This window comes from Arachis hypogaea, chromosome 10, assembly GCF_003086295.3.
Source record: "Arachis hypogaea cultivar Tifrunner chromosome 10, arahy.Tifrunner.gnm2.J5K5, whole genome shotgun sequence".
Taxonomy (NCBI): Eukaryota; Viridiplantae; Streptophyta; class Magnoliopsida; order Fabales; family Fabaceae; genus Arachis; species Arachis hypogaea.
In genome coordinates this window covers 16,942,904-16,970,871 of record NC_092045.1, presented here as the reverse complement: position 1 = coordinate 16,970,871, position 27,968 = coordinate 16,942,904, and positions in this window count along the sequence as shown.

Below are 27,968 nucleotides of genomic sequence, written 5' to 3'. Positions count from 1 at the left end.
AAGTTATGAGACGATATAAGTTAACAAGACTTATATTGGATTTTACTCCTAGTGTAAACCGATTTCTCGTCAATTTATTTAAGCCTGTTATTAAATAATAAAAATTTTACATACCGGCCGTTTTTAGTAATTTTGATTATTATTTAATTAATATAAATATTAAATTATTTTTAATATATAAATTTTATTAATTTATATGTATAAATTTTAAAAAATATGAATATAAATTATATTAATTTATGTATATAAATTTTAGTAAATATAAATATAAATTATATATTTTTTATATATAAATATTTGTAAATATGAGTATACATTTTTATTGGCTAAGTACTAATCTAAAATAATAATATTTATTGACCACGATCACGTAATATTGTTGATTAAATAGTATCCTAAACACGCATTATCATAAATCCATATCTAGAGAAAGCGTTATAGTTCGGACAATAGCGGCTATATATGTTGTCCCTCCAAAATTTATATAAAAGAATTAGTAGTATAAAGAATAGTTTGGATAGATTTATAAATAATTTATTATTTTTAATTTATGAAAATGTATAATATTGATGTTTGATATAATTTTTAAAATTAAATTGTAATTTTTTAAAAAAATGACTTTTTTTATAATAATTTTTTTATTATTTTTCTTTTAAAAATAAACACTTTTAAGATTAAAAAATTAAATACAAAATAACTTATTTATAAATTACTTTTAATTTAAGTATTTATTATTTAAACTCTTTTTTAAAAGGAGCTTAATTAAATTATTTACTCAAACAACTTTTAGATTAAATTTGTGAGATCAACTCTCACTTTTTGTATTTATTCAATTATTTTTAATTTTAAATATTTACATTTTAGACTTAGACTTCAATAAATTTTCACAAATTAAAAGACTTAATTGCTTATTCATATAAATTAAAATTTTATTCTCATTATCATTTATTACTTTTATTATCAACAAAATTTTTTTACAATTTTAATATTAGAATTAGTTGTAGTAAAATTAATTTTTTTTATTTATATAGTTATTTATTTTACAATAACATCTTGAATTTAAAGTTCAATAAATTTTTACAAATTAAAAATTTTATTAACTTATTTATACAAATTAAAATCTTATTTTTATTATTATTTATTATTATCATTATTAATTAGGTTATATAATTTTTGTGTTAAACTTAGTTGTAGTAAAATTAAAATTTTTTTCTATATAATTATTTATTTTATAATTTTAATTCTAAAATTTTTAAAATATTTTATAATATCAATCTATATAATTATTTATTTATTATTATATTAGTAATAAACTTAAAAATAAATAATTGTATTTATAAATTTTATTTTAATATAAATATTATTATATAATTTTTATGTTAAACTTTTTTGTCTCCCCAATAAATTTTTTCAACCTCTGCCACTGTTTATATCCACATATTTCGTACATGCATACATACACATACATACCCAATATATTTAATTATTTTTTCTTCATTATTTATGTTATCTTTGATAGATTCCTGAATAATCATCACCAATGCTAACATACATCCTTTTTTTTGTTCTCTCTTTCTACCTATCCATGATGAACAACAGAAGCATGTATCACACAACTTTATACTTTAAATGAATTTTGTTTTCCGTCTTCATATTAGCATCGTGCATGTGAATATAATGTACTTTTCCAAAGTGAAAACTCACGTGAGTTTTGATAGCTAGCAAAGTCACAAGCATCCTATACAAAATTACAAACACAAAAATATTTATCCATAACAACAAAATATATATATATATATATATATATATATATATATAATTAAAGAAATTAAAAATGGGTGACAGAGAAGATAAAATTCCAATTCAAAATTGGAAGAATCATAGCTAGAATAAGATAAATAATGCAGGCTGGCATTAATTCATCTTATTCTTCGGAACACGCACATATATAAATGTACTACTAATAAGGCAGATAAAAATACAGCAGGCACTGTAAAATCTGTGAATCTTCAATCAATTTCATTTTTATATAAAGAGACAAATATTTCATGTCTAACTATATATTTCTTTCCAATAATTTAGAATGTCACGAGAAACTTTTCTGAATTTGAGCAATATAATTCTCTGCATAATTGAACCCCCTTTATTTTTTTTTTTTTTTAATTCTCTGCCCATTAAGTTGGTCGCAGGATATATAGAAATGGACACAAAAACGCGTACAGATCAGCAACGTTACATGTATTGCACTCACATTCAATTATTATTATTCTTCATCATATCACCACTCACTAATAATAATAATAACTTTAACTTTATGTAATTTTCTACATGATAGGAGGGTCCGTTTAATTAATATTTATATAATCTTGTATAATTAGGCAGCATACATGCGATATAAATTAAATTAATTACCATATATTATATTATTTTCTATTATTATTATTATTATTATTATTATTATTATTATTATTATTATTATTATTATTATTATATATTGATGCCTGACCCTAAGAATTATACTAAAGCATTCAGCCGTACAATATATTTTTTTTATATGATTTGATCATTGAACATGTGAGTAAGAAGTAAGAACAATCAAATCCAAAACAGAATCTTCTCAGTTTTCCAACTTTATTGGCAACTATATATCAAGTATAGTCCTCCAAGAAGGGTACATACACTACTTCTCAGTTATCACCCTAGCTAAAATAATGGGCTATCATTTTTAGGCTCCATTAATAAGCATAACCTAAAATTGTAACCTAGCAAATAGTAGTACTAGCTAGTATATATAATGGTGGCAAGCATTTTATTTTAAGGGTTTAAGTTAGATTCACTCTTCTTTTTATTTAAAAAAATTATACAAATATTTAACTGTATATTATTACAAAAATATAGCTGAATTATTAATTACCTGCTATTTCAAAAATATACAAATTAAATAGGACAAAGTTATAAAGTGAGAAGAAGCTATTACTACAATCAAATAGTTTATTGCCACACTCAATTATTAAATTGTCGGATAATCTTTCTTTTATACCATTTCTTACATAAATGAATAATTCTAAAGGATGCAATTACTTAATAAACATTTTATAATAATTTTTTAGTTATAATATTTTTATTATAGCAACAAATTTATATTATTATAATTATTATCATTATATGTCAATGTAATGAATTCTTTAATTTTTGAACTATACAAAAGGTGAAATATTAGATATATTTATTAAATGTTATTACATTTTTTTAGTGTTTCCCTTATTTTTAATTTAGAATTGTGTAGTATATTTAATACTTTGTTTAACAATTAAATAAAAATAATTTGGTTTGATTTTATTTTTTTTATTTATTAGGTTAAATGCACATTCGTATATATAGTATTTAACATGGCGTAAATAATCAAATAGAAAAAAAAATGACAAATAGAAACTAAACACACATTAATAAGTCATTATATTTAATTTGTTGGAGACATAATTATTTTATGGCTGACAATACTCACTACAAAAAAAAGAGAGTTATTTTAATACTTTATTTTTTAACACCATAATTTAATATCAAAATTAATATATATTTTTGACAAATATCACAAATGTCAAATTTTCTATATTTTTTGATGAATAATTTGACCGTTGACACTCATTTATTTTCAATTTACTCCACTATTTTTCTTCTTCTCTGGACTCTATCAATTTTGACATCACACTGCTCTCAGTTTGGGATCATACTACTCATTCTTTATCTTCAAAATCTCAATTTATTCTTCAGTTTCAAAATCTCATATCATTTTTTGTTAAAAATTTTTGTTGAGAATATTTTATGATCAATAAGTGTTAAAATAAATAATATTTTTGACGGTTAATAAGTATCACAGAAAATATATTCTCAAATTTTTCTAACAAATTAATTTTGACAGCCAATATTTATCAAAATAAGATTTAAACTTTTTTCACAATTATTTATATGTTAAAAATATTATTTTTGACAAAACTTTTATTAACATATTTTCATAATTAAAATAATGTCAAAATTTATTTTTTTGACAAATTTTAATTCTTTTTTACACATATAATCCTAAAAAATAATCTATATTGTTATAGTGACTTATTCTATTCGTGGGTATCCAATTCGATCCAACCCGTTCGAATACCATTGGCAACTCGATCCACAACAGTTTGAGCTATAGATAAGGTTGGATGCAAATTTAGATCTAATCATACCCGATTAACCTACACTTCAAATATATTATAGCTACTATGTAGTTAAAAATTTTTATACATGTATAATAAAATTGATGATGGACATCACACCTACGTCTTCTTTCTTTTGTAATTTTAACATGAATTTCATTATGATTTTGTTTCTTTTAATTTTAATATAGATTTATTTTTGTATTTTCTGTTTTATTAGTATATATTATGAAATATGGAACAATTAAATATTATTTTTGACTAAAAAAATAATTTGTTGCGGTTAGACACTATAAAAAAAATGCTAAATACCGTCGGATTTAGCATTGGAAATTAGCGGTAGATTTATCGAAGGATTTGGCAATAAATTCGTTGGATAAAAAAGTTACTGTCGAATTTGGTTTTCCGATAATAAATTCGCTAGTAACAATTAGAGAAAAAAATAAATATTGACACGATCATTACTGTTGAATTTAGCAGCGGATTTATCCGCAAATAATATAAATTAGTGGAATGTTGTGTTTTGTTCATTCGCAAAAAATAAATTCGACGGTAATCTTACCCTAAATTCAAATTGTGAACCATCTCTTCCTTATTTCTAAACTACTCTCTCTCTCTAACATTCTCCTTTCTCTCTCCCCCTCTCTCCCCCACAAACCACCTCCGACAACCACTCCACTAGCGTCGGCCACCATCAACAGCATTCAAAGACTGTGTGAACTCTTTGTGTTGTGTTGATCGCTCTATCGTCGTCGTTTTTGTCACTTTCGCCACTGCTGCGGCTGCCACTGCTGCTATTGTTATCATTGTTGTTCCCTGTATTGTCGGAGTTATTTCTTTCCTTGCTCCAAGTGCGTTGTCCGTCTCCTTGTTCCTACTATTTTTTAATTTATTTAAAAAAATCCCTAATACAGCCCTACCGATTAGTCACCACTGTCGCCACTTCACCATGCGTGCTGCCATCATACTAGAAAAGTCCTATACATTACCACTGTCTCTAGGTAACTCACCAATTAATTTTAGGTAGTTAAATCCTAAACCTTAATTTATCTAATTTTAATTTATTTTGTATTAGAAAATTTACAATTAAGGTGTTTGTATTAGAGATTTAACTGCTTCTTAGATTTAGCTCATGTATTAGTTTAGATTTAGGATTTTTTAATTTTGTTTTCATTTTGAGTTTTTTTAATTCTGTTTTGATGATTTTATATTTAAAATTTTATTTATGATTTTGATTTTGAATTTTATTTTAATGATTCTGTGTTTATTATTCTGATTTTTGTTTATTGTTTTTATTTCTGTTTATTATTCTGTAAGTGTAAGATCCGCAACTATATTGTTTTAATTTTTGTTATGGTATTGTTCGAGTTAATTTTTTTAAGATAATTAGTTGATTGTTATTAATTGTTTTAGTTAATCTTAATTTATTTATTTTTTGAGTTAATTATTGACTTATTGTTGATTGTTGTTAATTTTTAAGTTTATTATTATCTGAGTTAATTAGTTGATTGTTGTTAATTGTTTGAGTTAATCTTAACTTGTTTATTTTTTCAGTTAATAATTGTCTGAGTTAATCTAACTTATTTATTTTTTGAGGACTTATTATTTATTGTTGTTAATTTTCTAAGTTTATTGTTATCTGATTTAATTATTTTTTGAATTAATTAATTGATTATTGTTAATTGTCTGAGTTAATCTTAACTTGTTTATTTTCTAAGTTAGTTATTAACTTATTGTTTATTGTTCTTATTTTTCTAAATTTATTATTATCTGAATTAATTATTTTCTGAGTTAATTAGTTAATTATTATTATTTGTCTGAGTTAATCTTAACTTCTTTATTTTCTGAGTTAATGATTGACTTATTATTTATTATCGTTAATTTTCTAAATTTATTATTAATTATCTAAGTTAATTATTTTCTGAGTTAATTAATTGATTGATTGCTGTTATTTGTTTGAATTAATTTTAAATTGTTTATTTTTTTAGTTAATTATTGACTTATTGTTTATTGTTATTAATTTTTTATGTTTATTATTACCTGAGTTAATTATTTTATAAGTTAATTAGTTAATTGTTGTTAATTATTTGAGTTAATCTTAATTTGTTTATATTTTGAGTTAATTATTGACTTATTATTTATTGTTGTTAATTTTCCAAATTTATTATTATATGAGTTAATTAATATTGTATTTTATGATTTATTAGTTTAGAAATTATTAAATTTAAATTTTTAAAATTATATATTAATTTTTAAGCAAATTTAAAAAAAATTAAATTTTTTGTCGGTTAAATCCGTCGATAGTTATTAATTTAATTATTAATTAATAATAGATTACGGTCGGACGTACTGGAAAAAAAATCTAACGATAAAAATTACCAACAGAAATTTTTCGACGATAATTAATGGAGGATGAAAAAATCTGTTGGTAAATAATTACCGGCGAAGTTTATTCTGGCAGATTTATTTGGTAAATTTGCCGATAAATTCAACAGTACTCAACTTTTTTTCTGTAGTGAGAATCGGAGGGAGAATTTCAAGGTGTGGGTAGGATTAGATTTGAGAATTTTTAACGCGCAAATAAAATAGGATTGAGTTTTAGAAAAAAATTAAACATATAAATAGAACTAAGATAAAATTTAAATCCTACACTATCCTATCCATTATTAACTACCCTAAATCATTCATGTGTCTCCTACTCCAAAAAAAAAAATACTAGGACTAACAATACTATTTGCACCCGAATCTAACTCGTTCTAATTCGGTTGGAGTCAATTAGTAATTCAATTCATAACAAATATGATCGAGTTTGAATATTAAGTCAATTCTATTCATCTAATCCGTATTTTAAAACATCATTTGTTTTTGTGGATAAAACACAGAGGCATAAACAATAAATATCTAAAAGGTGTTTGGACATAAAGACATGGACATTAGACACTACATGCAATGTCTTCATACAGTTTTTTTATCCACTTCTAAACGAAGGACAATGATGAATACGGAATTTAAGGTGGAATGATTTTTTTTTTCTTTTTTCGCTTTTCTATGGCATAATGCAGGTTTACTCAATGGAAGTTTAATTCACTCTTCTACTTGCGTTATTTTATTTATTCTTAATTTTGTTACTTTAATACCATTTTTACCTTGTTAGTTTATAAACTAATTTTTCTCATAATCTCTTATATTCCTAAACATAACATACAACATTACATTAGTATCTTGTACATTATATCTGACGCAATATACAAAAAATAATTTTTAGTATTCATATTCTATTGTCTCAGTATCTTAGTATCATATTCTGTCTTATCTACAAAAATAAACACAGTCTAATATATAACGTGCATGTTCATATTTAAATACAAATTTCTTCTTTTTCAAATATTTAATACCACCAAACTAATAATTTTATTTACGAATGATACATAAATAATATTTGATATTATAATATATAAAAAATTAAATATTATATTTATTTAAATAAAAATAAATTTATTTTTACAAGTTAGGTGGAATAAACTTAATTAGGTTGAAAAATTTAAAATACATGAAAATTCAATTTGAGAAATTTAAAATTATGAATAAAATTAGAATACAGCTTAACTCTACTCTATTCTATCTATTCCCACTTCTGTAAATTACCCCATTCATCAATTATTGATATTTGAGCCAAGTGATATATGATTTTGATTGAAATGAAGGCACCAAAACCATGTATATTATTACACAGTATAAGGTTACTGGAATTGATAAACTTTAACAGCATCATGACGTGTCAAGACAAAGAGAGCTTACCTGTATAGTTTTGTATTTTTGCTTATTTTTTTCATGATACCATCAAATTAAATGGATAATGACTCAGTCACGCTCATGCAACAATGAATTTCTGTTCAGTATTGTCAACTTTTCAGTGACGATGTATCATTCGATCAAATTCTGAGTTGCATATAATATATAAATGGATATGTTAGGAATTATATACTACGGTAAATTAAAATAAATCACAAATGAATGGTAAATTACAGTTTGTCTATGGCTTTTTGTTATTCTAAGGGGAAACAAAGATATCCAGACATGTTTCCATTTATGAGAAATTTTCAATTAATTTAAGAATTCAATTTGAAAGTCGTTTTTAGACAATATTAACTAGTTTTTTGAAATTATTTTTTCACTTTAAAGTTTAAATTCTACATTGTAAATTTTAAATATTAAATCTTAAATTTTAAATTTTTAAAAAATATGAATTAAATTAATTTTAATAAGATTAAGTTAGTTAAAAAATATTATGAAGTTTGGCATTTGGAGAGGATTTACTTTTTTATTCTTAGAGACTTAAGGGAAAACATTCTTAGTTTAGTACATATTTCGCCTTCTGGTCGTGATTTGGGTTGGAGTTGGGAGCACACTATTTACTCTGTTAAACAAGGATATTTATGGTTAATTCAGAAGAAGTTGAATTGGAATAGGAATATCAACTGGCTTTGGCTTTGGAAGGCGCGAATCCCTGAAAAGTTGAGGCTCCTAGTGTGGCTTTGCCTTCATGATGCTGTACCAACTCAATATCTGCGTTTTCGGCGACATCTCTCCTCCTCATCCTTATGTACACGTTGCAATCAACTTCCGGAGACAATTCTTCATTGTTTTCGGGATTGTGAAGTGGTACGATCAGTTTGGGTTTCTCTAGATTTTTCTGATGTGTGTTTCTTTGGCTCTTACGAGGTGCATGATTAGTTCAAGCATGGCCTCCTTAATGAAGGTTGTTCCAAATTTGCAGCTATAATATGGTCAATTTGGCAAGATAGAAATATGGATAATTTTTAGGGAGTTTTTGGATCTACTGGGTCAATTGCATACAAGGCTCGCAGGTGCATGGTGGATTTTGAATATACAACTCAGAATCGAGTGTGTTGCATCCAGGGATTAAAACCTCTGTCTTGGTCTCCACCAGAACCTGGTGCTTGGAAGTTAAATTGTGATAGGAGTGTGAACTTGGGGGATGATTGTGTTGGTTTTGGGTGGGTAATTCGCGATAGATCCAGTCAATGGGTAATGGGATGCTCAGGAAATTCCTTTGGATCTAGTGTCATCAAGATGGAGTTGTGGAGTATATGGAAAGGTTTGGCTTGGGCTTGGGAGGCGGGTCTTAAGCTTATTGTCTGTGAGACAGATTGCGCAGCAGCTTTTGAGCTAGTGACTGGTTGGCAAGTTCCACTCTGGCATCTTGAAAAAGAAGTGATATAACTGATCTTTGACTTGAAGTTAAGAAGGAATTGGGATATTCGTTTTGACCTTATCTCGAGAGAAGCTAATGTCGTGGCAGATCGGTTGGCAAAGATGGAATCTGGAGGTAGCGGAACTGATGAGGTTCACCTTTAACACCAGCCACCAGAGGTGGTTTGTCCTTTCTTATTGTTAAGAACCTAATTTTTTTTCTTTTTCTTTTCTGCTCTTTTGTTTTTCCTCTTAGTTGTTCAAAAAAAAAAGTTAGTTAATATTAACTAATTAAAAGATACTTTTCTATATTTATTTTTTAATTAGTGTGTGTATATATAGAAATGCGAACGGTCAAAATTTAATTTTGAATGAACGGATGAACCCTTTTTTGATCATATATTGATGAACCATTTTAGATTCTCTCTCTCATTGAGTTCTATATGTCTACTTAACACCGTTGAACACCATGATTATCTGTTTTATTATCTAACTTTAAAATTTAACTGAGTACTTTATTTTATGAACAACAACAACAACTATTATTTGTAACTGTGTTTAAAACATGCATAGGATATATACAAGAAAGATAGAAAATATTTAAAAAATATTGTACCATATAGCAAAATACATTATCTTATAACAATGCAAATTTAAGTAGTTCTTTTATTTTTTTCTATTCCAAACCCAATTCTCGGGTCTCTCGCCGGAATAGTCTCCAAATCAAATTATCTGGTCCAAACTTCTCATGATTTGAACTGATTTAATAATCTTAAATTCCTAATCAATATTTAAAATCAAATATTTTTTTTATCTTAGCTAATAAGATAAGATAATTATTTTAAATTATATAAAAGAAATTAAGATATCCTTTAGGTACGATATATTTTAAATTTTTATTTATATTTTTTAGATCTATTTTAACTTGAATATTAAAATATCTTTGCTGACATCACTTTCACTGCTTCAAAAATTCAGTACCAACATCTTTGTGTACAATTTTTTATAGTATCTCCTAATTTAACAGCTTAACAACTAATTTATTATGGATTTAAGAATTTGTTATAGGCCAATAAATCGTTATATATACAAAATAATATTCAAATTTTCAACACTTATTTTAATTAACTATACTACCTGTATGTACATTAAAATCAACCATTAAAATTAACTATCAGTATCAAATATATATTAAAATATAAATACATATTAAAAATAAATTAACTCACATTTATATTTATACACTAATATATTAATAATTAATTTTAATGAATAATTTTAATGTATATATAGTATTTTTGTATTTTAATTCATATAGGGCTCTTTGCCGTTATGTGAACCGTTTTGATAAATGATCCACAATTATTCTAGCTAGAGCAAGTTTTGGTCTTAGTGAGTTGACCATCGACACTCAATTCATCTAATTTTTTTAAAATAAAAATAACTAATTTAAACCTTTTTAACGGTTAAAATAATTAATTCATAATTTAATTAAGAAATTAATTTTTTTGGCCAATATAATTTAATTTTTTAAAATTATTTTTTACTTTAAATTCTAAATCATAAATTCTAGATTCTAAATTTTAAATCCTAAATCATAAATACTAAATTTTAACTCTAAATCCTAAATTTTCTAAAAGAAAAATAAAAGTTAAAAAAGAATAAAAAATTATTAATAATATTTACTAATTAAAAACTGATTTTTTTATACTTTTTATTAATTATTCCTAGCTATATATAGAAGGACTATAGTATGGGCCATATTATCTGATATAAGGGTCCAAGAAAGCATTGTGCTCGAGGTGGAATCGGCAAGAACTCTAAACTCTAAAGAGAGTTTGATCAGAGAGACAAATACCTTTTATGGGAAGACAAGAGACAAAGGTATAGGAGCAGAGATATGTATGTATGTATCAATGTATGTATGTGTGTGTATGGAGGATATTGTTTTGTTGTGATGATTAATGGGCACACATGTGAATAGAGAGTTGAGTACGTTATTTGTCATTCTGCAATGCAGACAACAACTCTCTTCAGCTTCGATTCTGTTTAGACATTAAACTTATTTCAAGTTTTAATTCTAATCGTCAAAATTCTTTAAAAATTATATTTGAAAGCAAAAAAATAAAAAATTATAACGGCAATTAAATCCTAATAATATGAAAATGTCTTCTATCAGAGAAATCTTCGACAAAATTTCCTGCCCATATGAATGTAGTCATGGATATGTATATATGCTAATGAGGTCAAGAAACATGTCCACAGTCTACTAAACATTGCATGCTATTATAAAGCATTTTAAAATAGGTTCTACTATATAGTGGTGAAGGTAAAGTATCTAACTGCAAAATTTTACTGGTATATAGCTAACATGCGATTGAATATAAGACCATGATTAAGAGTTCACACACAACAGGACCCATGCAAATATGCAATGTTATAATTTGAATAGTATGATACAACACTAAACCTCGTTACCGACGACCTTTTTGACAGCTTGTCTTGAAGTAGAGATTATCGATCACTACAAGAACAATACTGAATATCGTCAGATTTATTATAGGAATAACAAAAATAATTTGAAAATAAACTTATTACTCTCGGATTTATTATCACCCAAAATAAGTTGACGGTAAAATTCACGTTGATAATTAATTATATAATTTGACGGTAATTATTAATGGATTTTGCAATGAATTCTCCGAAGAGGGGACCAAAAAAAGTATTTGATTACCGACGAAAACCAGTAACTTCAGTGCTACATTATATTATTTCGCACTGATTTATCGTCGAATTTTTCTCTCAAAAAATTATAAATTCAATTTTTTTAACCCAATTAATAGTCAAATTCTAAATCATGAAAATCAAATAAGGATTTTATTAAATATTAAGTATACGTACAGAATAAAAAGTCAATCAAATAAAAAGATACAATAAAATAAAGCAGAACAAAATCCTAATTACTACGTATCTTGATAGTCATCGTCATCGTTATTTCCTTGGTCCTGCTGAGGCGGCGATCAAGGCGGTGATGTCAGTGCCCCTCCACCAGAGCCGCTTCCACCAGCGGCATCTGCTCCTGGCACACTTCCATCTATTGCAGCATCCGTTGAATCTGCCCTAGCTCCTGCCTAAGTTCCAGCCTAAGGGAATTTGTCTCTGTCACCCGTGTGAGAATTTCGCTATATCTCTTCTCAGACTATTGTAGCTGCTAAGCCTGATCGTGCAGGCTCTGGGTGAGATTCTGAACTTGCTCCTGAAAATCGACGTTGTCTTCGAGATCAGCATTAGGGCTGGTGGCAGAGGCAGACAAAACCCTCATTGTGGAGGTGCAGAAGTTGCTGGCGAAGAACAATCCCAATTCGTAGACATAATTTCTGTACGGTTCAGATGCGGTCTCGAGCGACACCATATCAGGATTGACGATTGAAGCAGCGGAGTTGTTACCGTCCTCCCCACTCTATTGAGAGTAATGTTGAGTTGCGGCCTCCAATCTCTGTGTGTAGAACTCTTCTTGGGTAACACGTTATAATTAGGACGACAACATGTTAGTCTTTATACCACAGAATGTTTACTCACATAATAATCCGCAGACCGCTGATAAGCAAATCTCTTTTTATTCTCCTTCAAAGTACGAGTATACTTGAAGGTTTCTGCCATCTTGGCATCATGATCTAACGGATTAGACTAAAATATTGAAACAATATATTAAATCAAGTAACAATTACATCATATGTCAAAGACAAAACAAAATTAACAAAATAAAACAAGCTACATACCAGTCTGTCCCTTGTCTTCATGAAAGTCGCTAACCAGCCAGTATACTTCGACGATCTGGCCGATGCCCTGTTGGTCCTGTTTGTGGCTTGGCGACACCTAAACCCTTCCTTAATCTCCTAATTGATGTAGAGGTCCTGCTTAACATTCGGTCGGACCTACTGAGCAAATTGGTTGCACGCTCTCAGGTACATAAGGGTGGCAAATGGGCTATCCCGCCCCACCCCGTCCCGCCTAGTGAAACGGTCCCAAATTTCTTTCCTGCTCCACCTAACGGCGGGTTAGCGCCAATTCTCTTTTTAATTATTTTTTATCTTTTATTAATAAATTCTTAAATATTAATCAGTATATATAATTTCAAAACCATTTCAATAAATTTATAATTTTTAAAGAATTAAAAAAATTATAATTTTTAAATTCACAAATATTAAAGTTTTTATAATTCTAAATATGTAATAAACATAATTATCAACCAAATTTTTTGAAACAAAATAATAAAATTAACATTGTAAAAAATAAAACAAACATAATCCAAATTATAACCTAGAACATCTTCAATTACAAAAAAAAGCCTGCTGGGGAAGCACGCCCTGCCCCGCCAAAGATCGCAGATTAGACAGTACGGATTACGCGAGTTTTTGAATTATGGCGGTTTCAAATTCCAACCTGGGCCCACCTTTTTTACTGTCCATTTCTGAAACCATTACTCTCTAGTCTCAGCAGGGATCTTCTTGTGATTCGGTCAGGACTGGTCATATATCATCAGTTTAATCACATTTGTAATCTCTTATGTACAAGCATGGCTATCCAATGCAAATCTATTAACAGAGAATTTAAAAATAGTGAATACAAATTTGGTTTAAGGACTTCAAAATAAATTTTATTTAAAACTAATTATAATAGTACTCACGCAATCAAACCATCAAGTCAAATCGTCATCCTAATCACGGATAGCTATACTATGAGATCTGACTGGGATCTATGGGAGAATTTTGGCACTACGGTGTCCGTCACCAATGGTGGCGTCATGAAGTAGTAGACTGCTGAGTGGGTGCAGGAGTTCACTCTAGCGAATCAGCAAGGCGACTGCCCAGAAGAGGGGTGGCACAGCAAAACCCACGTAGTTAAAGTTTGGGACCATTATAAATAGCTGATTCTTTAACAATCCTGGAGTAGCTGAGATAGAAGGCGAGAACTGAATGGTTAGACAGGAGTAGTAGTTTTTCTCCCTCTGCCCCGACTACAAGACTGGCTCGTGACACCTCTAACTATCGTCATATTTATCTAAAACAATGTAATTATATTAAAATCTAATTGCCAAATCAATAAATATATTTTGAATACTTTTACTAACTAATTTCACCCATAGTTTTAAAAAATTTTGATATAATCTCTCCTAAAATATAAACATATCTACTTTTATGGTCCTACAAATCTAACCAACCTATTATTCTACAAGTCTTCAATTTATAAACTTTCATCATTTATGATAGAATTTTTTATTCAATAATAATTTATACTGACAAACTATATTGATTATCAATGTAAAACTATACTCAAACCTTTAAAACCATACTCATCATCATAATAATTATATATTTTGTCCTTCTACCAAATACAATATAATGCCTTCACTTTCACTCTTCAAACAAATTTAATTCGTGAACTCTTTATCTCAAATAATGTAACCCCAAGTATTGAGGTACTGACAATTATTTGGTTTATATGAAGAATGGAGTATTACTTATTTACGTTTATATTCATAAATCAAGAGATTGACATGTAATACTTGAAAATAATACTTAAAATAATATTTATTTATTTATTTATTATATTTAAATTATTAAGTTCTCATTAACATATGTTATTTTTTTAAGCTTTAAATTAAGAAAAGAAATAAAGTTTTCATCAGTAATCTTACATTTTATCACTAGATATGATATAAATCTAATTTAAATAGAATTTTATATTTTCATTTAAGAATAAATAACACATAATTTTAGGTAGTATTAATTAGAAAAAAATATATTATACATAATAACAAAAAAAATAGCATACAAGAATCACCAATACTAATATACTATAAATTATACAACCTTTTTCTCTTCCACTACATAAAAAATACAAAGCACAACATACTTAACTTCTACCAAAACATATAGCAATTGTAAAGTAGTAATTCTATACTCTAATTTATCAATATTCATAACACAATCTTAATCTAGACGTCAGTATACTCAATTATCCTTTAAAACTATATTCATCATCAATATAATTTACACTAACAAACCAAAATTTTTAGAATATATATAACAACTACTCATAAGCAATTTTAAAATACATACTTAAAGCTCAATGTAAAAATTAAAGTATGCATACCTTTCTGACATGGCAACAGCAACAATAACATGGCAGTGGAAGCAACTACGTGGCAATGGAAGCGACAACATGGTAATTGGTGGAGGGGCCGATGGAGGTAGTTGCAGAAAGAAAGAAGAGAGTGGAGGGAGAGAGAAGGGTGTTCTTGAAAGTGAGGGAGGGAGGACCGTGCATTTTAAATTTAGATCAAATTTATCATCGGATTTACTAGCGGATAAATCCAACGGTAATATTTTTTAGTACACAAAACTAGCATGTCACTAATTGGATTTACTAATGGATAAATCTTACGGTAACTTTGCCCCTAATATTTACGCCCATTCTTTTTCTTTTTTTCTCCAATAATTACCGATGAATTTACTATCAGAAACGTAAATCATTGGTAATAGTTTGACCTGACAAATTCTACTCATTTTCTGCTAGTAAATCCGATAATAAACCCGCCGATAACGTGCAACGGTAAATTCGACGGAAAATTTGACGATATTCAGTGTTTTCTTGTAGTGAACGACTGAAAAGACGTCTTTAAAATAGGCCAATTTTTTTTGTCGAAATTTTTATGTACCGATGACTTAGTCTCGCTAAACTTTGGCCCTAAATAACGCATATTAATATCATTGATGTGTAGCTTTATCAACGATTATATTGTCGGTAAGTATTTATGTTTTAAAATTTAACTATAAATACGTAAATTAATTAGGCAGTCAGTAATATAAATTAATTTTTTAATGTAAAATAATTTTATAATAATTTATCAAAAACTCAACCCGTGGTAAATTTTAACGGTTAAAATAATTTCGAAAACAATTTGGTGATATGTTATTCTTGTACTGACGGTTTAATATAACGTTAACTTACCATGTCATTAATAACTTAATAATTTTTTGAATATTACGCGTGTTTATATATTTACCAACAGCCACCTATCAGTAAATGAGAATTGCTGAGACGTTCTATTTCATGTTGTTGCCAATTTACCGATGGTAAAAGACGCATTCAAATTTAAATTGGTGCTCCCTCTCTCTCCCTCTCCCATTTTCATTCCCCTTTCCCTCTCTAACATTTTCACTCTTTCATCTCACCGCGCTTTCTCTCTAACTTTTTTCCTCCTTAGAACTCTAATCAAGATTCTGACACCGTCACTATGTTCGTGCACCACAAGAAAATTGTTGAATACCATCAGATTTACCATCGAATTTAGTATTGCAAAATAGTAACTCTTTACTGGTGGTTTAGGCGTCAAATTTGTTATGTCAAAATATTACCGGCAGATTTCCATTGTCGACGATAATAATTGGAGGGAAAATGGAAAAAATAGGCGTAACATTTAGGATCGGGTTTACCGACGAAAAAATCCGACGTTAAACCCACTAAGTGGAAGGTTGCATTTCAATAACCCGCAATATGTGTAAATCCGATGGTAATTGTGCCCTAAATTCGAATTGCGAACTCTCTTCTCCTCCTTTGTTTTTTTCTCTCCTTCTCTAACTCTCTCGCCTCCCACTCTCTCTCTACCCTTTTCATCTCTCTTGTAGCCCCCTGCTCTCCAGAAGCCCCTGTCGATGTTGGCAGCCCCTCCTTCTTCAATGTTGTTTGTCGTTTTAGCCATCTGCCTTTGCTGTTGCCGCTGCTTCTGCCACCCTCTTCTTCTCGGCGCTGGTGCTCTTCTTCAGGTAATGTTTCTGAACTTCCCTTTTTCTAAAATAGGAATAAGGTCTGATTTGTTATTATAATTTTGGTTCTGATTTGTTATTATAATTTTGTGTTTGTTATTTTGGTACTAATTTGTTCTTATTTCTTATTATAGTTTTGGTTTTGATTTGCTATTATAATTTTGTGTTCGTTATTTGGTTCTATCTTGTTCTGATTCTAACTAAAATATGTTTTGAGGAGTTGTTGATTAAATTATTGGTTTGATGATGAACAAATTAAAACACCTAACTAGTTAGGAACTCATCTAATTAGTTAATTGATTAAGTTATTTTGGATATGTTATGGTTGTTTTTAAGTTTTAATTTATGATTAAGGTTGGTTGGATTTGTAGGAACTGTAAAGATGGATATATGTCCAATTTTAGGGGAGGTTTTGAGAAAAAATTTTCCAAATAATATAAATGTACACATGATTTGTGTTATATTTACTGCTTTATATGATTTAAAGTGTCTATAAATTTTGTCTTTGCTATTACATTATTTTTGTGACTAGTGTTAACTAATATGCCCTTTGCAGGCATGACAAAAGGTAAAGGTGTCATAGATCAACCTCGTGGTCATGGTAGAGTGAGGGGTTCTACTGGTTCCCCTAGAAATTCTAAGTCATCCCCCTTTCTTCTGACTATCCCTATGACGTCACAGACAATGGGTACATAGGACCAGATGTTTATCATGGTCTCTAACCCTAACTACATGGCTCCTACTGTTGTGCTACTCCCGCAACTAGGAAGTCCTCCGTTTGCTTCATTAGAGTGGACTCCTCCACTACCTCCATCTGCTCAACAGCGCACTATCTCGATGATGCCACCTCCAGCAACAGATATTGCGGTGCCAGAATTTTCTCACGGAACCCATTCCTATTTTAAGTCTTTTACGTGTAAACCATTTTAGTTAGTTTAATTAATTTAGTTACACTCAATTTTCAAATTTTAGTGGATTTAGGTTGTTAAGATAGGTTTGATTTAGATTAGTAGGTTTGAACTACTGAAAGTATTTGAGAATTCTTAATTGTCGATGGATGTTGTTGCTTAAGTCATATAGATGAAACTACTAATCTTAATTAATTGAACTGCTTATGTTGATTGATGGATGTTACTACTTGATTCTTGATTCTTGTTTTTTGATTATTGATAGATGTTGTTGTTTAAGTAAATTATTGATGGATAGAGTTTTTGGTCCATTCTAGTTATCAATGAAGCTTAGCCAAAATTTCTAAAAAAATCTAAATATAATTGAAGTTTATAGATTACTTCAAATAACTTTTTAGTAAACTACTAATATTAAGTTTTCTATCGATAGGTTTATGCCAAATAACAATGCAAGTACACAGGAGTGTACTAATGTCATCAAGTTAATGTACGATCACCTATAGCCGAGCTACAAGAAGATCCTAGCTGAGACTAGAGAGCGATGGGTTTAGAAGTGGGCGGTAAAAATTCAACATATTCAAATCTTAGTTAGTTTAAATCTTCTATTTTGTTTATTTAACTTTGATTAATCCATGCTTAATGTTCTTTCTACAGGAGAAATTTTTATAGGACAAGACTCACGAACTCATGATCAGGAAGATCTTCGACTATCGGATGGCTAAGTGGCTTCAACAGATGTTGTAGGATGTACATGAGTACCGCGACCACCTCACCATTTGGCTTCGCCCAGATATTAAGAAGGCATTGTACGTTCACTGGGAGACTGATGAGGGGTTCAAGCATTGTCATCTCACGAATTGAGCTAACAGCGCATCGGTCAGGTCATCAAAGAATATCAGCGGGTCAGCAATTTTCATGAAGACAAGGGCCAGACTGGTATTTAACTTGTTTCTTTAAGAATTAAGTTAACTTTATTTAGTCTTAATATAATGTCATTATTACTTGACTTAACATGTGGTTTCAAAATGTGTAATCTAAGTCAATGGATCGTAATGTGACGATTGTGGAGACCTTCAAATATACTCACACCTTGAAGGAGAACAAGGAGAGATTTACTCATCAATGGGCGCGGATCATTATGTGAGTAAACATCATGTGATAAATTTTCAATAACTGCAATCGTAATCACAAAATGTGTTACGCATGAGTCCTACATGCAGCGATTAGAGGTCGCAACCCAGCAATCTCAACCTACTAGAGACGACAGCAACAACTCTAGTGCATCAGTTGTCAATCCTAACATGGTTTGGCGCAAGGCCGCATCTGAGCTGTACAAGAATCGCATCTACGGGATGGGATTGTTCTTCGCCGACAACCTCCGCACATCCACATTGAGACATTCACCCGCCTCTGTCACCAGTCGGCCTGTCAATCCCGAGGACGGCGTGGATTTAAGGGAGTAGGTGCTGCTTCTCACCTGAAGCCTTCACCAACAAGCTCAACAGTTGCGGGAGTTTGAGGAGAAGTATCAAGCGATCCTCTTATGAATGACAGACACAGATGACCTCAGGCTAGAGTGGAGGGGGGAGCTAGAGTGGCTTCAATAGATGGAGTGCCACATGGCACCATACAAAGATCAAATGCACGTTGGTAGCAGCGGCATTGCTGGAGGGGCACAAGCATCACCGCCTAGGTCAACACCTCAACAATAAGATCAGTAGGACGACGACGATGACGACGACGATGACGACGACGATTATTAGGATCTTTAGTGACTAGGATTTTTTTTATATATTATTTGATTGTATCATATCCTCTATCATTTGACTTTTATTATTTTATTTGTAGACTTGATATTTAACTACTAATTATGCATAAATAATTTTAAATAAAAAATTTAGAATTTGACCACTAATTTGGTCAAAATTTTTTTTTTTAAAAGTTAAACTTACTGTCGAATTTTTCAAGGAAAAATCCGACGGTAATAATACAGGAACAAAATAGTTTGGCGCCAAAGTTACCGTTGAAAAAAATTTGCCGGTCATTGACATCAGATATTCGTAGTTTAAATTCTCATCGCTAAATATGCCGCAAGTTACCGACAGACAACAAAATCCAATGATAAACAGTTATCGGCGAGGTTTATACCGTCGGATTGGATCTGCCGAAAAATCTGGCAGTAAATTTATTTTCGGTGAATTATTTTTATTTTTTCGTCGGTAAATCTGACGGCACTTAGTGTTTTTCTTGTAGTGGTGGTTAGTTTCTCTTCAACTCAATCGGTTTAGTTTTTTTATTAGTTAAGTTTTTTTCGATCATTTTAAATGTCCCTATTTTTCAGCTCTATTAATTTGACTCTAACTCATCAATTGTGATTTATCGTAAGTTTCTGGTGACATCTAGAGGCTGAGATTGCTTCCGGAGCAAGAACACTTTGTGTGCTTACTATTTTTTATGTACATAGTAGATTAATTTACCTAATTAAATTGGTTTTTATTCCAATTTATAATATTTTTATTGTTATTAAACATTAATTAAAATTGAAATTATAACTTAATACTAGTAGAAAATATTTATATATTGAAAAATAATTATTTTACAAATTATTGCGTGTTTAGGATAGAAACTTGAACACTTATTAGGATATAGCTCTAGGATGACAAAATGATTTTGTATGGAGGCGTAGAGATTCTTTCTATTTGTTTGTTATGTAGTTTGTTTATGATAGCTCTACATTTGATGCAAGGAATAAGGTGATTAAAAAAGTAGTTGCGATTTGCATGTTGATTATTTATATATATTGTGTCATGTATTGCTGAAATTTTGAAATATACAGTTGAGGTTGTAATTTAAAAATTTAGAGTATCCTAATTACAAGGGAGTCTCTGTTAAAACTTTTAAAAAAATTGTGAACAGTTAATAAAAATGAAGTAGTAAATCCTTTTTGGCCAATGTGTAGAATGAATTGTGGCATATAGATAGGTCAAAATCACTATAGTATTATAATAGTGTCTATTCAAATAGGGATTTTGAAATCGTCTTTTGTTGAGAGTTTAGATGAATTCTTAAATATTTGTCTGCTGACAGATGATTACTTGAGGTTGAAAAATATTAGGTGCTTGTGCGCTATGTTTAAAGGCACAAAATTTAAGAACATTGATGATGTTAGATGTGATTTGATGGTGAGGGAGGTTTATGCTAAATTACTGGGTTTTAGAGAAACACGGATAATAGAATTTAGAAGTTGAGAATATCTTTGGGGTAGGTGAATAATGCTACATTGATGAGTATCAATTATAATTTTTCGGGAGAAGAATATTGTTAAGTATGAATCCATGATGATGACATCTTTTAACAACCTAACATAGTAGAAGAGGAGGAGAAAGAGGAATCTAATCCCAATACACAACAATTTTTACTGAATGTTAAAATTAGTGTGTAGGCCTTTCTGAAAAAAAAGTATTCACTCACAATTGTTAATTTTTATAAGAACATTAGATATTACGTTTGATTATAACCACCTATAATACTCTTTCCACCAAGTGGCGACGTTAGTTAAAAAAGTCGTAGAAAATTCTAATGATATCCCAAGAACAATTACAAAGTCAAAAAAGTTGTTTCAAAATCGAGGTTAATGGCGCTTAAGATAGACTGTTGTATTAATGGTTGCACAATATATTACAAAAATAATGAAAGACTAATAAATATAAATTTTACAATTCACCTAAATTTGTAATGTAAGAAAAGACACCATCATTATTATTATTATTGTTGTTGTTGTTGTTGTTGTTGTTGTTGTTGTTGTTGTTGTTGTTCAAGTGTCTTTTCATGTTACTTGGATTGTGTTTGATTGCAAGTACGTAACAATGAGATATAAACATAGAGATACAAAATTGTATTTGAGAGTAGAGACATTGTATCCTAAAATATTAAATTAACGCATTATTATATATTCTATGAGGAAAGATACAGAGACATTAATAAACAAAGATATAACTTATTTTTTTATTTTTTATTGTCACAATTAATTTTTATAATTATATTTTTATCATTCTCTTTTTCTTTCTGAATTTGTGGGATTTTTTAAATAAATAAAATAAATCTTTTATTTACGAATATAGATAATTTGTAGCATTACTACTGATTCACACTCTATTACTTATCTCGTTTACAATGTAAATAAAATAATATTGTGTATATCTCGTTTACACGATAAACGAAATACGACATGATGTCACGTGCATGTATCACGTTTGCACATGTGGTGTATGTGTAATGTTCTTATCTTGTTTACAGTGTAAACGAGATATATACAGTGTTATTTTGTTTACACTATAAACGAGATAATTACTAGCAGTGCCTATATATTGAACTCGTTTACAGCGTGACTTGAAGTCACTTTTGAACCATTTCTATTTGTTTTCTCTCACCTCTAGTCATTTCTATTCATATTATCGAGGTACTCAGAGATTATGGGGCACGCAAATGCACGAGATAAGGACATCAACCACCTGAACACGACGTGGTATATTCCTGGGGCAAATGACTTTCGATATAGTGTTGTTATTTTCATGTTTAAGTTAAATAAGCATATAGTTATAGTCATAGTTAGGGTACTTTTATAGTTGTTATATCTGTTAGGTGGTATAATGTATTGTTAGTAAGTGTTAATTGATAGGTATGATTTAACTTATTAGTTAAATTAATTTATTAAGTAAATCTTTCTATATTTTTTATTTTAAATTTGATAATGGTCGATAACTTTTTTTAACTATTATTCAATGTTTTAGTAGGCTTACGTTTGTTCAATATGCTTTTTCGATGTTTGATTTTTAAAAATTAATTTTTGACATTTGTTCAATAAGTTATGAAATGTATAATACTTATTTAGTATATTTTTTATCTTTTCATTTTGATATTTCAATGTTTACTTTTGAAATAGATTTCTTATTCAACATTTTTATTTTTTATCAGAGGCCTTGCCTACTTTTTCCTAGATAACTGAGCCACACTCTTGCACCACCGGATGCCATTCTCCGTTACTTGAGGGATGCTGGCTTTGGCAACACAGTGTAACTCAGGGACTTCATGTTTGACAACTCCCTGATAACTGCATTCATAGAGAGCTGGCATCCAGAAACCTACACTTTTCACCTACCATAGGATGAGTGCACCATCACTCTGTAGGATGTTGTGTACTATCTTGGGTTACACATGCACAAAGAGCCAGTGGGTGGATGCTTGCGTGATTTTCAGACATGATAGGGGCACCCGACCCAAGAGTGGGTTGAGGAGCTCCTCAGTGCCAGGCCTTCTCATACTCAGCAGTAGGGTACGTAGCAGAAGGAGTCCTTCTCCATCAAGTTGACATGGCTTCTAGACCAAGTATGACATATGCTCGATAACACTGATGCAGCTACCCTTCGACAGTATACGAGGTGTTACATACTGTTGCTGATCGGGGGTTACCTGATGACCGACAAGTCAAATAATCAGGTCCATCTCAAATGGCTGCCACTATTGAATGACTTCCAGAGGTGTCACGGTGTTAGTATGTCTTGGGGATTCACTGTGCTTGGATGGATGTACCACTCTTTATTCTCTACAGCACATTGAGATACCATAGACATTGCTGAATGCACTCCGCTTAATCTCTTGGATATACCACATATTTTCTCAGTGGTGTCCACCCGAGAGACAGGTTCTGATGTATCCCATGGCCGTGAGGTAACTATTACTATTTATGGTTTTTTTCTTTTTTATTTATGTAGTTGAACATCCTCTTGCATAAATTGAGACACTGTTATTGTTACATATGTCCATAGATTGATAGGTATGACCTAGCAGAGTAGGGACCAGTACAATAAAAGAGCCCTTCGGTGGCATCTATCATTGGATCAGTTATAATTAAATGAGGTAAGCGAACTTCTTTTATTTATTTACCACTAATTAAATTATATCTCCGACGTAATTATATTACTGATGATTATATTACATCTTATATTATAGTTCTTGTGGACGCCATACGATGACTTAGTACTACAGGCCCTCTACCCGAACTAGTTCTGACACAGATGACTTTTGTTCCCGTCGTCTATTTTAACATTATAGAGTTTTACCATGTTGATTGGGTGAAACATCAGTTCGATGGAGAGCAGCTAGTACTTGGGGCTTCGCTCAATGTCGACAGGTTTCTGACCACCATAGGACGGGCAAGAATATGTGGTATCCTACTCATCATTAGAAATGGCACGATGGATGGAGGGATCGAATTCAAGAAGGCCATTGGATCTCTATTCAGCCATTCACAGACTAATGTCCTACGCAGGAGTATTAAGCCTTGTTCCGACAGGCTTGTTGTATTAAGCATCTGTCTAGCCAGGAAGTGCTTGATGATCCCGGATCTTGGCCCTATCGGATGACGTCTTGCCTATTACTAGCCATCCTAAGCACATGCTTAACCTTTCCCAAGACATTCCTAATCGTTGTTAGCGTGCCAGGGAGGTTCGAGTGGACACCCAGAGGCTGACCAAGAGAGAGAGAGAGAGAAAGAGAGAGAGAGAGAAAGGTTCCACGGAATGCATGGGAGCTGCAGGGCCTCGGAGGAAGAGGGTTAGGCCTCACAGGAAGTGGTTAGATGTGAAGTTTGAGGAGGAGGCTGAGTATCACCGACAGGAGGACTACGGTGACATACTAGCCGGCTACGACGACTCACCACCTCCACCCCCGCCTCTACCACCACCATCGGGATCACAGTCATAGCCAGTTTAAGATGATCCTTTTGCACCTGACATGGCTGGGTGGATCTCGAGGCATCGAGCAGTCGTCACGAGGCCTCCATGGTCAAAGAGATCTAGTTCGACGAGGCATTCCAAATTCATACCAATAACTAGCAGACCATGCAGCGTATCGTGGAGCAGTTCCATACAGGAAGATAGCATATTCTCAAACAAGGTCATCATCATTTGTCTACTCCCGTATCTACCTCAGTTTGGATACTGTACTTGTCACCGGGGCTTAGCACCTTATACGGCACAGATGTCTGCCCCGATGCTCAATATGTGACACCCCCATCGGTCGACTATAGGCAATTGATAACTGCATTCTCATGTGCAGTACTATGATACTCACCTTGCCCCCACATCATCCACCACCATCACTGCCTCCACTATACTCACAGGATCCCCCACCGTACGCACAGCCTCCTTTGGCTCCATGACCTAACAGACCCTCTCAACAGGCATAGCATCTGCCCTGTGGCACTGGACATCGCTTGCATTACCCTCCTGATCAGCACTGATGATGTTCTTATCTTGATTTTTGTATTATTCAGTCTGTATTTTGTACTTTATTTATTTTTGTATGCATGTTTTATGTAACTTATGTTATTTATGTTATTTAGTTTGTATCTCCAGAATTTAAGTTGTTGGAATTTAAATTTATCTCCCGTAGTTTATTAGTTTATAAACTCATTTCAAGAATACATGAACAAAGTAACTCAAATAGTAATTTAGATTTTGTATTCAAGTACATATAAACGAACTAAACAATCGTAAATGACACCCAAAAAATGTAGGACATGACAATGCATACGATATACGGCAACATATATGACACTACTAAGTTTCGCCTGTGGGTTGATTGGGACATCCTTTCTGAGTGTGCTCGGTTTGCCTGCATAACCCACACTGTTTTTCTTGGTGCTCTTCCTCATCCATCTTATTACGAATTCTCGTGAAAACTGGTCTGCTGATTACTTTCCTGTGCATGGCTAGATTAGGATACAACTGTGTCCCATACCACTCCGACCACAGCTTCTCGTCTGGTATCGGCGGGAACTCTACCTTATATACCTTGAACACAACCTCTTGCTTGTACACCAGATGAACATATGTCCCCTACTCGACACTTGTGGCAGTACAAGCGGCGTGTGCATAATGACATGGAAAATGAAGTGATTCGAAAAGGCCACAGTCACATGTGCCCGCACTCAACCGAACACGGAATGACTATTAAGACCAACCCTTGAAAGGCTTTAACTCCTCCACTGCAAACACTAAGGCCGTTCTGTCGCAGTGCATAACACGCATCTTCGATATTCTCTCCCTGTTTTCTCAACAACAGCTATCAGCCATTGAGAAAACCGATTTTCCATGCTCAGCTGTGTCTATGCCTCCTTACCTTTTCTGACAAACAATTATTGCAGCCTCTCGTAAGTGCATCGCATGATGGCTGAAATCGGTAAATAATGTGTACCCTTAAGTACTGCATTCATGCACTTTAAGAGGTTCGTTGTCATGTGCCAAAACTTGCGACCACCGTCACAGTGTTGTAGTCATATTTCCTTGTTGAATCTACCGGCCCAGTCTGTCATCTAACACGACAAACCTCTCAAGGCATCCATGTACCACTCGTACCCAGCCTTGCTTGGACTACAAGCAGTATTTATGAGATATCTCTTACCCTCGGTAGATTTAAAATAAGACATGAAGTTCACGGCTATATGCCTGATACAATAATCCTGGAATGCCATAGGAGGGTTCCAACCACTATCTTCGGCTCTCAATGCAGCCTTGATTGCCTATGATCTATCAGATATAACCAATAGGCCTTCTTGTGGTGTCATATGTCGTCTCAAGTTGGTATGAAAGAACGATCAGGAATCTGTAATCTCAAACTCAACAATCGCAAATACCATAAAAAGAATATTATTGTTACCATCTTGCGCCACCGTAATGAGCAACACACTACTATATTTGTCATATAGATGTGTGCCATAAACATAGACAAAGGGCTTGCAATGCTTGAAATCCTCAACATAAGAAGGAAAGGCCGAGAATACCTTATCAAATTGGCTGTAGTCGCGAACTACCAAGTGCCCATCATAGTATGGTACGACTCTGAAATCACATATTATTCCGTGACAACAACTCTGCAATGCTTGGAGCAACCTCGACACCTTATTATATGACTCCTCCCAATTACCATATATCTATGCAACTGCCTTTTGTTTCGTCATCTAGACCTTTTTGTACGAGGGTTTGAAGTTATAGATTTTAGTAACTGCACCTTGTAGAACAGGGGTACTGACTTATGGGTTGGATTGTATCAGGGATAGGATGACACTACAAATGTGGTTGTTGTCCAACTATTGATGGTCCTGAGACATGGTGGGGGCTAAACAGGTATGCTCACCTCCAAACCCACGCACCTTCCTAACAAAATAAAATATACATGGTAGGAATTTATAACCAAAATAATCATGATAAATAAGAATATACACCACAATTAAACTTGACCTCACCAATATCCGAGGTTCTGTCGGAGGACAACACGGAGACTCCAAGGACATCCTGCTGTAAATTGCCGACAACGCACATGATACTTTAATCGATCTGACTCTATAATTCGGTACTCAACACTTCTGCGAATGCTGTAATTCTTTATACCTTTCATTATTGCATCTCTTCTTTTGAATCTGTGGCCAACCCTAAACTCCACACCACCATCTATGTTGTAATCATCTCCACCCATATTGGAAAATGGAGTTTTCTCGTACATCGCGTCAAGATCTAATGTATGATAGTGACTGGGTACAATTGATAAGGTTGGAATTGGTTGGAAGGCAGACAGAAGATACCGAACTGATACATCGACCGGAGTCTTTGGTACAAACACATCCTCATCATCATCCTCAGAAGAACCACTATTGTTGCTATCAGCAACATACTCCTCATCGGACTCCTCACTGTCCACGTCCATGCCTTTCACTGGACTAGCACAATGTAGCAGTGGTGGTGCAAGAGGTGGATCATCCTGCACAA